Raw genomic sequence first — 11,990 nt, 5'->3', positions numbered from 1 at the left:
TTCCAGGTTGCTTCTTTCTTTGATTAGTTTCCATCCATTGCTTCTTGTCCTGCCTCCAGGTGCTTTGGAGAATAGCTTACCATGCTTAGCTTCTGAACTACAGACAAAATTGATTTGGTGCTATCATCTGCTGAGTAATTTACCTTAGAATCAAATATAAAAATAGTTCATGTTACAAGATTTTCTTACACAAAAGCTGTATACTTGTACAGAGTAAGCTCAAAGCTGGTGAAGCCCAGGAGAAACATACTGTCTCTATTCACAAAATAGAATTTTTTCCAAATTAGTATTCACACTACTTATAGCAACTAGCCATCATTAGTGCTCTGTTTAGCCTATCTTTCTTTAATTATTTGAAAAATATTTCATTGTACTTCATTATACTAATCATATATTAAATGTATGTACAAATAAAATATATCCAATATATCAAATCCAAGCAGTCTTTTCCTGAAGCCAATGTTTTTCTTGGACTAGAAGGACAAATAATTTGAGTCAGGATTTCCTTCCTGTTTTGGGGGCCAAGTTAAATATTGTCTTTTTTAGCCAGAGTTTTTGCTATGCGTATGACTGAAAGCATAAACTAAATTCCTTCATCTTTTGCTGTGATAAGTTTTTTCCTCTGTCCCCTATTTATTGAATCATTCATAAGTGTGGTATTTCCAAAATTCAATTTTGGCATTCACAACTAAATATGAGCAAACTGTATTGAACAGAAATAACAAAGAACTGGATAAGAGAACAAAAGACAAGGAGAATATAGTGTGTGTGTGTGAGAGAGAAAATAATATAGTACCGTAGAAAAACTAATGTATAGATTTCCTTGAAAAGAGTATCAACCGTTTAATATTAGGCTTGCCTTGTACGTGGGAAGGCTTTGAAGGATTTGCCTTTTACACAGGAAGCTGAATCGTATCTTGTGGACTCTGGGTGTATCTGCTTCATTTTTCTATCTGCTGTATAACATTACACAGATGACTTTCATGTCTCTCAGTAGCAATCTTTTGAGTACACAGATTAGGAACACAGATGTTAAAAAGACCAAAGGAAATGGGCAGATGGGCTTGAAGGGAGCACATTCTATATGTAGACTACAACTTAAGTGTAATATTAATGTTTTACAGTTGAGTATAGGAGTTAAAGTGGAAAGAAAAATTTAAAATCAGCTTTTAATAGTTCCAAAATAAGCATCTCTAATAGAGGAATCTCTAGCAAAACATGCTAGCATCCCAGAGGGATAAGCTTTTACATTTCCTACGCATAAGGAGTCAGCCAGATATCATTGCAGGATAGCTGACAAGCCAGTAAAAAGCAGCTGCAAGATATAGTAAATATAGTATGAGGCTATTTGATGTTCTACATAGATACTGAGATAGTTCACACAATCTAATATAAATATAAATTTGCAAAGAGTCCATTTTTTTCTTCCTAGAAATTTTGTTCCTGAAAAGTCTGGTTGTTGATTTAATAAATGATTATATGCTGAGTCATATTATGTGTCCATTAACTTCCAAATGTTTTCTGATCCACATCATTGTCCAAGCTTTCTAATACAAAAAAGTGGACATTTATTATTCTTTTTTCCAGTTAACCAAAGTTAAGATGGTGCAATTTAGTGTGGATGTTTGTGCTTCTTTGGTATAGTCCCATCCTTTTATTTTTAAAACAATCCCAAGTTACCCTCCAAGGCAACCGTGAAATATTCCCTTGTGACCTTCAGGGAACTTGTAAGTTATAATGCCAGCAACTTGATTGGTAGGCAAGTGTTATCTAAAGACAACAAATCATTTAATTCAAAAAAGTAGAAGTAGGGCAAGCAATTGGAATGTCTAAAATAATATGTAAAACAAGCTAGCATTTTAGAAACATACCATTTAAAGGGAAAATGAAATGAATTTCTATGAGAGAAAATATATATATAAACTTCTGGATATACAAACAAAACTTATGTATCATATATACAAATTATATACAACCAAAAGTCAGGTCCCATAGGCCAATCACAATTTTTTTCAAAGAAATATTATTGTAAATGTTTACAGATAGTGTTTGACTTAAACCATGTATTCAGCCACCGAAATTACAAAGGTGAAGACTTAGGAAGCAAGCATTTGTTCATTCCTGAACCTGGTTCAGCAAGCAAGTCAGCAAGCATTCATTCACCCAGCTGCCTTCTCTCTGAGTTACCTGTATCAACCTTTTGCTGTCTCCTTTTCCAATCCAGCTTCTCCGACAAACATTTTGTACTTTAATTCTTTTCTTTCTTTCTGAAGACAGTGCTGTCTTCAAAAACAGGTAAGGAAAATAGAAACAGGAATGCTTCTATCTTCCAGCACAGATTATATTGACTTGCTAGTGTCGTGATTTTAAATATTTAATAGAATAGTTAAGTAAAATTAATATTTTTATTATTTGTAAACATACAGAAACATGTACAACTTTCTAGACTAATATTTATTTTTAAACGCATTGTATACATTCCCAGCATTTTATTTGACACAAAATGCTTCATTGTGTTGTAAAAGAGTAATGGGAAAAAAGATAGTCTGCCAGGATAAAATCAGAAGAATTAGGAAATTTGAGAGCTAAAATGAAGAAGACAATGAACCAGGAGTCCTGGGATCTCAGACATCAGAGATTTTTTCTAATTTAGAGGATGGTAGTGTTGTTGGCAACAAAACAGCAAAGAACTTTGGAACACCATAAAGATTAACAAATTCATTATTTTTGAAATGTTTGTGGATCATAATTCACTTAATAGGCACGTACAGTGGTTTAAGATCCGAGAAAGAATACTCTTAGCAGGGAATGGTGAAGAACTGAAAAATATTGTACTGGCTTTCCTACATTGTCAAGCTACTTATCACATGTACTAGGATAAACATTGTTTAGTCATACATCAGATTGTATATATTAACAGACTCAGTATAAAAGCACAACTGCTTTTAAGTTATTGTTCATAATTTTTTCTGCCCCTTTCGCTATTTTCTTCTTTCCCCACTTTGAAAACAGATTACTCCCCCCCCCACACACACACACATATTATTTCTTGAAGTTATACTTATTTGATGCAGTGGACTGAGATCCAGAACAACCGAGTGATCCAAATTTATGTAACGATAAATATGTGCCCTATGGAACATCTTATTCCCTGAGGTGAGATTGGCTCCCACCTTTCCGGAGGAGCCTGAAGACCTGGCTTGGGGCCCTAAGGGGCAGGGAGGAAGGAAACATCACATTGGAGGTGGTTGTTGAATTAAGAGGCAATCCCACCTCACACACACACATCGCGCATCCCGCTTCATTATTGGCATTCACGAAATGATCGCACCATCATCTACTAGACCAGCGGTTCTCAACCTGTGGGTCGCGACCCTTTTGGGGGTCACAGGAGCCTTTCACAGGGGTCACCTAAGACCATCGGAAAACACATATTTCTGATGGTCTTAGGCAGGGCTTGTTAACCGCCTTCTCTCCCTCCCCCCCTCCGCTCCACCTCACTTGTTTGTGGAAAATATGCTGCTCTACCAAATGTGCCCTGCAAGGGGCGCATGAAAAGCGCAGGCGCAGAGCAAGGCCCCGCCCTCCCCAGAGACTCATTGTGCAGCAACCAGATTGACTTCTTCTTGTGCACACAGGTCAGTGAAGGAGAGACCGCCGCAGCACCCAACTCCTGCGCCCGTCAGCTGGCGATCCCCAAACTTGTGCTTGTCAGCCGGGAGTTCTGGCGACGGCCTCCGGTCCCCTTTGCCACCCGCCCGTCCTCGTCTCCTCCTCCACCCGTTCATGTTGAGCCCACCGGGGCTTGACAGGGAGAGAGGGAGGGAAGGAGGAAGGGAACTCCTCCTCCTCTCCTAAGCTTCAAAGCATGATTGGCTTCCCAAGGGTGCCACAATCCTCACGAAAGCGGGGGGGGGGGGAGAAGCAAAGGGGGCGAGAAAGCACCTGTCAGCGTTGGTGATGAGAAATTTCTCACAAACCCAGGGAAGGGGTGGAGAAAAGGAGCCCCCTTTCGGAGGAAACTGCCACCTTCTTTTCCTTGGCTTTGCGCTCTTCTGTTCCTCGGCAGCCGGCTGGCTGGAACTTCATTTCCTTCCCTCCCTCTTGGTCTCTTCCTACTTCCCTCCCTCTCCCATTGTCCCTTCCTTCCCTCCCTTCACCTCCCTCTTTGTCCCTCCTTCCCTCCCTTTCTCCTTGTCCCTTCCGTCCTTCCTTCCTTCTCTCTTGTCCACGATTGGGGCGAACCTCTACAGCTGATCCGTGCTTCTGCAGAGCACCCCAGAAGTAGGTCAGCTGTAGCAGCTCTCCTTGGTTCCTGCCCAGCAAACTTGCTCGAGCTTTGCTAGAAAACATGCCGCTTGCTAATTTAGAAGAAGCTTGAATCAGCTGTAGCCTGGCGCTGATCCTGGGGCTTCTGCTAACTTACCAAGTGGCATGTTTTCTGGCAAAGCTGAGCAAGTGAGCTGGGCAGAGCTCTCCTCTGCCTCTGGCAACCTGTCCCCCTCCCCTTGTCCCTTCCTGGGCACGGAGGGGAGGAGGAAGGAAGGGACGAAGAGGGAAGGAAGTAAGGGATAATGAGAGAGGGAAGGAAGGAAGGAAGGAAGGAAGGAAGGAAGGAAGGAAGGAAGGAAGGAAGGAAGGAAGGAAGGAAGGAGGGTGGGAAGGAAGGAAGGGACTAAGAGGGAGGGGAAGGAAAGAAGGGAGGGACAATGGGAAAGAGGAAGGGAAGGAGGAAGAGATTAAGGGAGGTGAAGGAAAGGAAGGAAAGAAGGAAGGGACAATGGGAGAGAGGGAGGGAAGGCAGAAGAGACTAAGGGAGGTGAAGGAAAGGAAGAAAAGAAGGAAGGGACAAGGGGGGAGAAGGAAGGAAGGCAGGTATCCACCGCAGTCCCATCCCAGAGACCCACAGATTTCGCCCCCCCCCAGAGGCACTCTGCAACCTGAGTGATCAGCTGACCACACCCCCTGGCCATTGATCACGTGACCACTGTGAACGTCATAAGTATGAATCATTTGTGAAGCATCTGAATGTAAATCACATGACCCTGGGGATGCTGCAACAATCATAAGTGTGAAAAATGATCATAATTCGCTTTTTCAGTGCTGTTGTAACTTCAGTCACTAAAGCAAATAGTTGTAAGTCGAGGACTACCTATACTTTCCCATTTTTTCCTTTTTTTGGGGGGGGTCAAGTTTTGATACCCCCCTGGCCAGCTGGATGGGGGGGTTGGGAGTCACCACAACATGAGGAACTGTATCAAAGGGCCGCGGCATTAGGAAGGTTGAGAACCACTGTACTAGAGGAATCACAACGTAAGCCACAGAGAATGACAAATATCGATCAGCCACAATTAAACCCCAGATTTTTCTCCCCACCCGCAGTGTGGCGCATGCGTGCTATGGCAAAGCCTTCGCGTATTCCTCCCTCGCGCTTCTAACTTTTCCAGCTCTCTGTCCGCCCTGCATCCCCAGCTTCTCGGAACCAGTGACATCATGGCTGTGGGCACGCGCAGAATTGTGGGCCGGGAGGGAACCGCCATTTTCGGAAAGGAGAGGGGTGGGGCTAAGGCCGGTCAGTCAGGCTTGGGAAGCCGGGAAGAAATTGTCTCCCGGCCGTGAGAACGGAGGTATAGGGGGGCAACGGCGGTGCTGGGGTCTCCCCCGCCCCGTGATTGACAGCCCGGTCTTTCCACCCGGGCGGTGAAATCATAGCAGGGGTGAGTATCGGCACTGGGTCCCCGCCGCCTTATTAGCATCCTTTTTCCTTTCTTCGCCACCAAGTGAACGGGCGGCCTGCCGCCCATCATAAATGCTGATCGCTTAAGACTAACCGGCCAAAGCGGTGGCAGCTGCGGGCGCCAGCTGTAGGAAGAGCTCCGAGTGTGTACGTGTAGAATTGGGAGCCGCAGCACCGAAAATGAGAAGCAGTTTCTGTATGGGAGTGGATAGGTTCATGGGTGGGTGATGGAAGAAGGGATGTCACATTGGGGCGTGTTGAGCGCATCTGAGAAGATGAAGAGAGAAGAAGAAGAAGAGGAATAAATTCTGGAAACGGAATCGAATATTCCCAGACACATAAAGGTCATAGGAAGCTGATAGCAATTCTGTGTAAGGTGTCTTCTGTTGTCAATTTCTCATCTACAAAAAAAAGCTGATTTAGGTGTCTATAAGTGCTGGACTAATCTATGATGACAACAGCCATCCTTATTCTGCTGCTGATGTTGCTCTTCTGAATGGAAAAACAGCTAATTGAGGAAGGGAGATTGAAGAGGAAGGAACTAGTTTGTTAGTTGGGCATGGGTTTCTCTGACCTCCCTTTCCCCCCACTTGTGCTTACTGTCCCTTCCCTGCTTTTGACAATTTATGTTGCAATTTGGGACCTGACAACATCCAGGACTGGGGACATCTTAGAATAATGAAGTATGATCCTTTGGATATTCAGAGCTGCATAGTTATGACCTATTTTTCTTCTGCATTAGAAATCTCTTCAGGTTGGTTTTACAATTTTTTAAGTTAATAAAAGCTTGTGTCTACCAGTCACAACTTCACATAACACAGCTTTGTATGTAGATTTTTAATGTATATCATTATTGATATAAAGCTATGAAAACATGGTTTTCCAGGCATCTTTTTATTGGAGGGTTGGGGGTTTTTTGCATTCTATACTTCACCCTTGTTTTCTTCAATAGGTAGATATTTCTGGGGTTCATGTGTTTGTTTGCTTTTTCCAGAAATGAAATCAGAAAAATGATAGCAGTCTTCTTTTCCATTTTTCTGTGTTTTGAGTTTGTAGGCAGATCCAGCATTGTTTTTTTTAAAGGCTTTTTTATGGCTAGAAAATTTTGGTTGGGAAAACTGTAATAGCAAAGCTTATTATCCGTATGCATTATGATGGATAATCTTGATAGGATTTCAGCTTATTTAATAATTTATAGAGCTAAATTTTTAATATCTAAAACAAAGCTGCACCTTTTGCTTTAGGCTACTGATATGTAGGTTTTAGAGAACTGTGTGAAAGTATTCATTCCGCTTTGCAATGTGGAATAGTTTGGGTGGAGACATTTAATAAAATTTAGAAAAGCTGTAGCATTATAAGTCAAACTCAACTGTCTGATACCACAATAAAGTAAATATTAAACTCAGATTTCAATCTTGTATCTGCTTACCTGAGAGTAAACCATATTGAATTTGGCAGTTAATATGTCTAGGTAGGCATTTATACAAATAAGTTGTAAACGGAATTAAGTATGTTTTTGTGAGCTTATTTTGAAACTGTATATTAAATAATGATAGCATAAATGTTTTCCAAATAAATTTAAATAATGCAATATCATAGAAAATATCTTTTTCTAAAAATTGCCAAAACAAGTACTGGTAACAATTAAAAACCAAGTTATAACTCTTGGAATAATAAAGAGAAGACTCATGAACAGTAAAGATCAAACAGATTCATTAAACAAAGCCCTAATGTGTTATAAACCAGTAACTATATTGTAGCAAGCAAATAGCTGATCAGGAAAACTATCATGGGATGATATCAAGCTTGAAGCTTGGAATAGTGTAGCCCTAATGCATACCAATTTAGCAAAGTTTATATGCCAAAATTTAATGCAATCAATTTTTGGAAGTCAGAATTGGATAACATTTCTATATTATATTGCAGTAATCTATCTTCCATGAGCCTGATAATAGGATTGATATATAGAATTAATACATTTTTCAAATTGCTAAATGAAGGTTGCATTTGAAAGCATTAAAATAAAAATATCTAACTGTAAAATATTAATATTTTAACAATAACCATAGTGTATTTGTGGCTTTTTTAAAGTGGAAAGGAAAGCAAATACGGTTTAGAACAGCGGTTCTCAACCTTTTTATACGGCGACCCCCGGTCACACGGATGCGCCGCGCATGCGCGACACCACCCCCATGCGCAGCGCCACCCCCATGTGCAGCACGCATGCGCGGCCCCGCCCCCTGAGGGGGAAAAATGGCAGATCGTGTTGTTTGGCGACCCCCGTAAAATGGTCGTTTGACCGCAAATGGGGTCGCGACCCATAGGTTGAGAACCGCTGGTTTAGAACAAGAAGGCTAGGAAAAACTAGGTCATTAGTTTTTCTAATGTTTGCAATTTCAAATATGTAACCTTTAAATATGTAAAGGATATTGTTTAAAAAATGAAGAGATTTATAAAATGAAGATCAGCATATAATATAGTGTTTAAGTAGAAGCATGTTTAAAAATTGTTGCTTTCATTTTCTGATTAAGGAGTTCCCCATAAGGATCTAAACAAATCTGCACCTATTTCTCTTTCCTTTTGTTTCTTATTTTTTATCTGTTTATTTCTCTTACTTCCCTCAGTGCCCTTGGGATGTTAGATTGCACCCTGTAATGCAGTGTCTGGCTTCTTATTGTAGACTGAATTCCCTTTGGACATGTGGATTAGCACAGCTACTCTTCTAACTCCACTTTTTTTTTATCTGCTTCAAAGCCATGCTTTGATATCCACATTTTAATTTTAAATCTCAATATATACATTGTGACAACATGGTTTCAATATATTTCAGGATTATTTTAATGACCAGAATGAGTACTTCAGCACATAAGGCAATAGGAATCAAAACTATCTGAGCTGTTTAAATTTCTCTCTTCATGGGAGGAGGAAGGGGAAAAGATCTTCAATTTTTAGAACCTCTATAAAGTAAAATCTTTTTGCTTTAGATTATTCTTAAGAGGATGAAGTGTTTATAAGCTAAATAATATGTAGAGGAGTTTGAGTAATGAAATCGTTTAGAAAAATTGTCAGTTTATTTTCCATGTTTGATTACTGATGTGCAAATAGATGTTTGATCATAGAAAATAAGGATTTGTTTTAGCTGCTTTTTAAAACATCCTTAAAAATTGTTACACAGCCACTGATTCACTGGAAGAATTTTTTTCCATTTAACTATTTTCAAATTATGTAATAAACATTCTAGTCTTTCTTGTTTTATTATAGGTAATATAAGTAAGCTTTTTTAATTTAAAAGCTGGAAAAATTATAACTAGACAAAATTGTAGCTAGCGTATTATAAAGATTAGGATTGTGACATTTAAAACTACTTTGTAAACAGCTTCTTTTCAGCCTTGGATGCCATTTGTAATATTTAATACTGGCTATACAGGTAGTTCTAGACCAGTGGTTCTCAACCTTTTTATATGGCGACCCCCGGTCACACGGACGCGGCGCGCATGCACGGCGCCGTCCCCATGCGCGGCGCGCATGCACGGTGCCGTCCCCATGCACGGCGCGCATGCACGGCGCCGCCCCTGAGGGGGAAAAATGGCGGATCACGTTGTTTGGCGACCCCCGTAAAATGGTCGTTCGACCCCAAATGGGGTCGCGACCCATAGGTTGAGAACCGCTGTTCTAGACTTACAAGCATAGTTGAGACCAAAATTTATATTACTAAGTGAGACATTTGTTAAGTGAATTTTGCCCCATTTTATGACCTTTCTTGCCACAGTTGTTAAGTGAATCACTGCACTTAAGTTAATAACACAGTTATTAACTTAATTTGGCTTCCCCATTGACTTTGCTTGTCAGAAGGTTGCAGAAGATGATCACATAACCTCAGGACACTGCATCTGTCATAAATATAAGTCAGTTGCCAACATTCAAATTTTGATCACATGCAACGGTCATAAGTATGAAAAATGGTCATAACTCAGTTTTCAGTGCCGTTGTAACTTTGAACGGTTACTAAACACATTGTTCTAAGTTGAGGACTTTACAAGGCTGATATATGAATTTATTTAAGAAAATTTATATGGCTGCCTAACTCACTCTCACTCTGTGCAGTTTACAAGGATAAAAACCTAATATAAAAAAACAATAAAAAAGCAATAATCCCTAGCCCCTCTGGCAACAACTGTCAAGCCATTTGATGAGCTCCATCCCACTCTGGGGTCCCCAGGCCCATTGGAAAACCAGGTCTTCTGGGCCTTACAAAAGAGTGTCAAAGTGGGGACCAATCTTATCTCTGCAGGGATGTTGTTCTACAGGGAGGGAACCACTATGGAGAAGATCTTCTATGACTGCTTCTGAAATTCTTTAAATGCATTAAATACATAACATAATTTAAATGCATAAAATACCTAAAAAGAATTCCATGCATATTGCCAATTGCATATATAATTGCGTTATGTAATTAGGACAGACTTCACCTTTCATGTATTTGAAAGTAATCTATCTCTTAAATTGCATTGTTTTAGATCTTAACAGGTCTGTTGTTTAACAAATTTGTTTTTGGTAGTGTATAGCTATATGATTTAGAATAATTTCATCAGATACAACAGGGATAAATTATTGATCTCACATTTTTAGGAGACTTGGGGAGATGAGATGAGGAGGCATTACTTTTCAGTAGCAATGCCAACCCTATCAAGCAGTCTCTCAGAGTGGAGATCAGACTAGCTCTCTCCTTCTAAAGATGGAGTTATTTAGAAACTTCTGAAGATGGAGTTGTTTCCAAGAACCTTTGTCTGATTTTATCACGCCATCTTTCACATTTATTTTATTATTTGTGTTTTTATAATGGGTGTTTTTGTCTTTTTTATGGAAGCTTGCACCATATATGCTTTATTTGGTTTTATGTAAACTGCTAATAGTTTTTTTGATTGTGATGGACTATAACTGTGAAAAATAATTTTTTTCCCATAGAAATGGAAGATTCTATGAAAGGATGTTAGCCTTGTGATAAAGCTTTCAGAGTAGTCTTCTTGGAAAATTTTGGTTGTCCATAGACTTAACCTTGTTCACTTTCTCTTTCATTGTGCTCATTTTCCTCTTTTACCACATCCTAATTTTTTGGTACCTTTCTTTACTTTTAGGGTATAGTTCTTAACATATTACTGAAGTTTGAATGTGGCTTCAGCCTAAAATCATTGCGCACTGCTACTTAAATTGTGCCTAATTTGGATAGTGTTATTGTAATTCAGACTTAGTTCTGCATGACACGATGGTTTCTGTAAATTTTTTTAAAATGTACATATTTATTCAGCTATGTATTGTCCTATAAAAAAGTATATTTCTCTGTGAGTTTTGTGTAGGAAGTGATAGCTGTATTCAGACTTCATTTAACCTATTTGCCAACAGCCCCAAAGTCTTCAATTTGAGCAATCAAGAATGTTTAGGAAAGAGAGATTTCACAAGAATAGCTATGCTAGACTGACAAAATAATCTGACGTGGGCTTTCAGAAAATAATCAGAACTATCTAATTCTGAAAGGAATCTGCAGGGATTTTCTTTTTCACTTTTATGGGAATACTTTAAATCTGACTATTGGGAATATTTGATTATTTTAAGATTTTGCATAAGAGTTTGTTTCATGCATAATAATCCTCAATTAAGCTAAAAGAAGCCTCGCCTGCTTCCTTACTTCACTATCTCCATTTCTTAAAAGATGAGTTCATGCACAGATAGTGAATCAGATTCTAACTGGGAAATTAGTTTAATCTTCATTTACCAGCCAGTATCTGAGATCATCATTTAGAGTAAACTAAAGAAAGTTTGAGTTAAAGGGAAATTTGATTTGAAGAGGCTACATACTCCAAGATAAACTGTATGAAGACTTTGAATTCAGTTTAATAATGGGATTAGCTCCTCTGACTTTTTAAGTATTTGAATGAGTTGGATGCACACATCACTCTAAACTATAAATTGGGTTTTATCCACATATTTATCAAATCAGCTATTGCAGTTTGTAAATAATTTATCATATGTAGAGTTGGAACAACTCAGGGCTTCAGAGCTGCATGCCAAATTAAATGTAATTTTAAGGTAACATTCTGCTGTTGATTTTTAGAACAACTCAAAAGGCCAACTGTGGACTCCATCCTGAAAATGCATGGACTTCTGCCTTAGTGTGAAACATGATATTTGTTGATATCTCATAAGCATGATGTAGCATAAATAGATATTTCAAAAGCATGATAGTGTATGATAGTTC

General features: G+C 39.3%; 1 protein-coding gene across 9 annotated transcripts in view; it reads left to right on the top strand.

Annotated features, from left to right (window-relative positions):
• Nucleotides 1-5,538: 5,538 nt before the first annotated feature.
• The window catches only part of KLC1 (kinesin light chain 1), a 45,899-nt gene continuing 39,447 nt past the window's right edge, over nucleotides 5,539-11,990 (top strand). For 6 of the 9 annotated variants that reach the window (XR_005559822.1, XM_039368914.1, XM_039368916.1 and 3 more), the window contains exon 1: nucleotides 5,540-5,717. The gene's annotated coding sequence lies outside the window, so the exon portion shown is untranslated. Of the gene's footprint in view, nucleotides 5,718-11,990 lie in introns of all 9 variants that reach the window. The other 3 variants (XM_039368917.1, XM_039368911.1, XM_039368910.1) reach the window with 1 other exon arrangement.

Source organism: Crotalus tigris, unplaced genomic scaffold (genome assembly GCF_016545835.1).
Source record: "Crotalus tigris isolate CLP2741 ecotype Arizona unplaced genomic scaffold, ASM1654583v1 scf7180000020955.813331, whole genome shotgun sequence".
Classification (NCBI taxonomy): Eukaryota; Metazoa; Chordata; class Lepidosauria; order Squamata; family Viperidae; genus Crotalus; species Crotalus tigris.
Note: the sequence above shows the minus strand (reverse complement) of the source record. Positions and strands in the feature narration are given on the sequence as shown.